The sequence below is a fragment of the Callithrix jacchus genome, chromosome 8 (genome assembly GCF_049354715.1).
Source record: "Callithrix jacchus isolate 240 chromosome 8, calJac240_pri, whole genome shotgun sequence".
Taxonomy (NCBI): Eukaryota; Metazoa; Chordata; class Mammalia; order Primates; family Cebidae; genus Callithrix; species Callithrix jacchus.
The window spans coordinates 135,544,959-135,550,783 of NC_133509.1; the positions used below are offsets into that span (position 1 = coordinate 135,544,959).

The 5,825-nt window shown below is 53.8% G+C and overlaps 1 long non-coding RNA gene across 1 annotated transcript; it reads left to right on the plus strand.

Annotated features, from left to right (window-relative positions):
- Positions 1–1,230: 1,230 nt before the first annotated feature.
- On the plus strand, positions 1,231–5,196 carry LOC144577473 (uncharacterized). Its single transcript, XR_013521542.1, has 2 exons — positions 1,231–1,764; positions 3,898–5,196. It is a non-coding gene; the product is annotated as an uncharacterized LOC144577473 (long non-coding RNA).
- Positions 5,197–5,825: the final 629 nt, after the last annotated feature.

The window sequence follows — 5,825 nt, forward strand, 5'->3', positions numbered from 1 at the left end:
AGGGATGGGTTGGAGAGGTGGCACTGTGAGGTGGGGGAGGCCCGTGCTGGTGGTTTTGGACAGAGGCTGCTGTTAGGGTTACAGGTGAGACAGATGGGTACAGATGGGCAGAACCCACGGCTCTGACAGTTCGGGGGCAGCCCAGGGTGGTCCGCCCTGCTGGGGCTGCGGTGTCCCTGGGCAGCTGGAAGTCAGCCGGCAGCATGGGGCACAGAGTAGACAGAAGCATGGAACTGAGACCAGGAGGCCCATCCCAGCCCTTGCTGTCCTGCGGCAGGACAGCCTCCCGTCAGGTGAAACGGGGTGGCCTCGGGGCCCCACAGACAGAGCACGGGCCCCGTCACTGGGAAGGAGCTCACCAGGAGACAGATGGGGCCTTGGGAAAGCTGCTTCATGTTGTGGAGCCTCAGTTTCCTCATCTGTGACATGGGGCTTTCGTGAGGCTTGCTGTGAGAATGAAGAGTGAGTGATTTGTGAAGGGCTGGCTCATGGCCGAGTGCCCTCGGCTTGGAGGTGGAGAAAGAAGACGGGCCATTCTCTTTCCCAGCTGGAGGCTTGGAGGAGAGCTGCTGCCCACGGGGAATGGAATTTAGGTCCCAAGGCCGCTTCGAAATGATCCAAGGCTGCTCACCCTGAGCCCAGCTCCGCTGTGGTTGCTGTGAGCTGGTTCACTGGTGAAAACCTCAGCATTTTTTATTTGGTGGGAATTAGTACCAGTGATGAGGCATGTGTATTTGGAAACGGTAACACTCCATCGGTACATGTGAGTGGTTTTCGATGCAACCCAGTCCTCACAACACTGAGGAAACACAGTTGGGAAACTGAGGCACACAGAGGAGGTGGCTCTCCCAGGGCCACATGGCTGGGAGATGTGGCAGCTCTGATGGTGGGGTCTGACCTGGGGCAAAGGAATACAAAATTCCATGGTGGTGGATATTCAGAGACAGGAGTGAAATCCCAACAAGCGGCCCATTTTATATCAGGCAAATGTCGGAGACGGTAATGTGGCCAGGCCTTCCCTGCCAGGAACTGTAGAGACCCTGAGGACTCAGCACCTGCTGTCACTTGAACCTAGGCCCAACTCCTGCCCCAGTGCTCTTTCCACCAAAGCAGCTTCCTTGAATACACCTGGATTCCTGGGAGTGAGTTTCTTTGCCACTGGAATGAACCAATGATCCAGATGAGGATTTCAGGATGGTTCTGCCCTGCCTGCCTCACAGCACCCTTCCCAGAGCAGGCGGGGGAGCGCGAGGCAGGGTGGCTCTTGCCTGGGGACAGGACTGGGGGGCAGAGGCAGCTCTGAGCTCTGCACCCATTTGCATCCCCTGCTCACCATCAGGAGCCCTCCTTCCCTGCCCTGGTTCCTCAAGGCACAGCTTCCCCAGGCAGATGAAAGCTTACCGGAGTTCTGCGACATGAAAGTCAGTCAGAGGAAAGAGCCTTGAACAGTTCTGCATGAAAGAGAGAGGCAAGTGCCCGAAATTATCTTACGGCAAAGGCGGCACTCGCTGCCACAGAGGCCCGGAGGAGAAAGAAACCTGGAAAACGGGTCGTTTCTTTCATGGAAAAATGGAAACTGCTCTGAAGCATTTTGGGAGATGTGCTGTGAAGCAGGTGACAGCAGAAGACGGGGACACTGGGTGCTCCCTGCCAGGAGGTGCAAAAGGCAACTTCCCTTTCAGGATCAGAGGAGCCTGGATGCTAACGTCTCCAGAGGGTGACTTGGGTCCAGTTGCCGGAAAGGCCACGCCCTTAGGAACACAGGTAGGTCCCAGCTCAGGTGAGCCTGAACCTTCTCCATCCAGAGGCTCCCGTGGGAGGAGCTCAGGTGGGGAGGACTTGGAAGTCAGGGTTTCATGCCTCACTCATTGGCTTTGGGGTTCCCTTTAAGGTGGACAACCAGTGGGGGCCATGGGAGGTAAGGGTGAAGCAGAGGACAGCAAGGGTGGTGGTTCTGGCAAAGCAGCCCTGGAGGGAGCAAATGCCTTTGTCCTGGGAGCAAAAGGGTAAGGCCCCATTCTAGGTCATTCTAGGTCATTTCTTCATTCAACAAACATGGGTTGAACTGTGCGGTATGGTGGCTTCAGAGAAGCTCAAGAAAAGAAAGATGCTGTCACTGCCCCGAGGAGCTGCCATCTGGCATGCAGGCCAACCGTGACAACCTCGGTCCAGGTGAGGGTGGGGTCTGGACAAGGCAGAGTGTCCACTGTAGTTGAGCTGGGGAATGGGGAGAAGCCTCAGAGACAGGCGATATACATATACGTATACATATACATATACATATACATGTACATGTACATGTACATATACATATACATATACATATACATATACATATACATGTACATATACACAAAGACATATACAGAAGGTCACATGTGTGGCCCGAGCCCGCTCTGCCTCGGTCCAAGCCTAGGAGGCTGAGGGTCCCGCTGGGGCAGCATCCCTGGGCAGTGGTGTGGCCAGGGGACTCCTTACCAGGAGATATGCTACAGAGCCCCGCTTCACCACTCAGGGCTGTCCCTGTCCCTCTGCAGGGGGGACCCTGCTTGAAGCCACCCCAAACTCATGGGGAGCGAAGTTTGATGGGCCCAGTGGGACTCACTTGGCAAAAAAGGGGCTGGCTCCTTTGAGAATTTCCAAGAGGATCCCAAATCCCAGGAGCTCGCCGCACTTCCGCATGCTGGGGCCAGGGCACTGCCGTGACTCCCCAGTTCTCCTGCCAGAGAGATGGGCTAAGAGTCTTGCTCTGGCCACCGCAGGGGCTTATTGGGGGAATAAAATGAGGCCAAGCGCCTCCAGAAAGCTTGGGGCTTCGCGATGTGGGGGCCGGGATGCGGGCCCCACACAGGCAGCAGGGGAAGGGCAGGGCAGTCACCCGCGTTTCGTAATCCTTGGACTTGGACCAACAGACGCTGGGTCCCATGTCAGTAGGCCCAAAGCTGGAAGGGCGGCTCCCTGCCTTCTGGAGACGGGGGCTTGGGGGCCCAGACAGGGATTTTGAGGCCTTCAGGACCCAGCACCATACTCGAGCTCCACAGGAGGAGAGGCGCTCAGGCCTCCGCTCCCCGGAAGCCGATGGTGGGAATTTGGGATGGGATTCGTGCGAGGTGAGGAAAATTGTTTCTAGTTCCCTCTTCATGGGGCCTGAGCTGGGCCCCTGTGTGTACCACTGAGGCAGGCCTGGGCCCAGCTGTGGATGGCTGCCATGCCAGCCACTTCCCTGCTGGCTCTGCCAAGCCTTGTCCCCATGGGGCCACCCTCCACCCTGGCCCTACTGTACCGGAGGGGAGGCTCCAAGGTCCAGGAGGTGACTTTTCACGTGGGAAGCCAGACCAAACCACTGGGTTCCATTTTCCTGCTCCAGGGAAACAGAAAATCTGGAACCCATGAGTTGTCATGGGGGACTGAGGGGACAGAGGGGACAGGGCCACCTCAATCCTGTCCCCCAAGACCTGAGGCAAAGATGTAGAAGGTGTGGGGCAGGCAGCAGGACCAGGTTCACTCCCAGAAGCCCAGGCTTGGTGAACTAGGGGAGCCTGAGGCTTCAGGGTCATCGGAGAGAGTGAAAGGCCGTGAGAGAGCTCTGGTGACCTCTTTGCACACCTGCTCTGGGCTCAGCTGTGATTCTAGGGACTATCAGCAATTGGAGGGGAGTGTCCCTCCCCACTGAGAGACCTGGAGAAGGACAAGAGCAGACAGCCCTGCAAATGACTCATCCCTGCCCTCCAAGCCTCAGTGCCCTCATCTGTGAAATGGGTATAATAAGAGCGTCCCTCTTCATAGCGTTGCAAGGATGAAATGAGATAACACATCGAGAGCTGTTAGTGTGGGCGGCCAGGCATGTAGTAAGTGATTAATGGTCACAGTTATTCATGTTATTATTCATATCCCCAGAGCCTTGCCAGACGCCCTTTGGCTTCTTCAAGAACATGCACTGAGCTGGCCTCACTGCAGCGTGGTTTACTTGTGCTTATCTTCACGAGGTCATTAAGAAGAGGCCCGAAGAGGGCGAGGGCCGGTTCTCAGGCTGCCTGCTGCCCTGGCCAGGCCGTTTCCTTCTCCAGGGCCACCTCTGCTAACTCTTCACAAGAAACAAGGTCATATTCCCTCGTCTAAGCAAGGGAGGAAACCAAAGGCAGCTTTGATATGTCAACTTGGGGAACAAGCTGCCGGCGCAGCTCACGCGCGCTGCTTTCTGCCTGAGCAAATGGCTCTAAATGGCGTACTTCAGGCTCTCCTCTTAATGTGCTGGGTGTTTATGATTTTTTAAAAAGTGCCTCATCAAAAAAATGCAATAGTGATGTTCCCAACTCAGCAGCGGCGTTTTAGGAGAGATGAATTATTCACATCAGAGATGAAACCGGGACTGTACACACTGGGCCAGCTGAAGCAGTCCCCTCCCCGGGAACTATTTTTATCTTCTCTTACAGTCTTTCATCTTGGGAGACACGCGGTTAGCAACGTAAGGGGAGCCCAAGCTGGCAGGATGTCAAACCCTGAAGTACCAGGCGTCTTGGAGCCTCTGCCTGGAGTAGGAAATCCGAGGAACCGGAAGTGTGGAAAACAGGGCCGCAGCGACGTGAATGAGGATGATTGAGGGATTCTGGGGACTCCCAGTTTCTTACCCTCGGAGGCCTCTCAAAGGCTTCACCATTGTCGAGCCAGGGCACCATGAAGCTATCTTGCCCTTTCTTTTCCTGGCATCCAGTTATTCCCCACCTAATAATGCGTGGAGCACTTGGGAAGGAGTATGGATTCTACATGGTGCGCATGGAGCAGCAGGCCCTGAGGAAGGAAGGGATTTCATTATCGCAAGACCAGCAGCGCCCCAAACTGCACAGGCCTTGACAGTCCAGCATCACCACACTCAACCCTTGCCCATTTGCTTTAAAAAGCACCTAGACCCACACTGTCTGAGATAGCAGCCATGAGCCACTGGGTACTGAGCACTTGAAATGCGGTTGGAACCAAGCTGAGAGGTGCTGTTAGTGCAGTGGCACACGGGACTCCAAAGACTTGGCTCAAAAGGAGAGTGGGAACTGTCTCGCTAATATTTTTATATTGATTACACATGGAGATAATATTGTGAATACATTGGGCTAAATAACAATATATTGTTAAAATTAACTTCACCTGGTTGACAGCCAGATGAAATTTACTTTTCAAAACATGTTGCTAGAGATTGTGAAATTACCTGTGTGGCTCACTGTATGGTTTTATTTATTTATTTATTTATTTATTTTTGAGATGGAGTTTTGCTCTTTTTGCCCAGGCTGAAGTGTAATGGCCTGATCTCAGCTTACTGCACCTCCTGGATTCAAGTGATTCTCCTGCCTCAGCCTCCTGAGTAGCTGGGATTACAGGCATGTGCCACCATGCTGGGTTAATTTTGTATTTTTAGTAGAGACGGGGTTTCTCCATGTTGGTCAGGCTGGTCTTGAACTCCTGACCTCAGGTGATCCACCCGCCTCGGCCTCCCAAAGTGCTGGGATACAGGTGTGAGCCACGTATCCTAGCTCTTTGGGAGGTGCTGGCCTCATTCTACATTTTTATTGGACAGCACTGCTCTAGAAAGGGAGCTAGGAAGCTAGTAACTAGTGGCTGACTCTTGGTGGTAGATTTACAAAAGCCTTCCCTCCCTCCTTTTTAAAATAAGGTTTTTCTGTGTTTTCTAAGCTTGGCAGAAATGCCAAAACTAGCCATTCTTGCTTTATATCTGCAAAGGCACAACCACTATTATTTTTAATGACTCTCAGAGCTTGTTGGGAAATGGGACGGAGTTAAGCAGCTTCCCTGAAGCATCAGTGTCAGCAACCATGCTA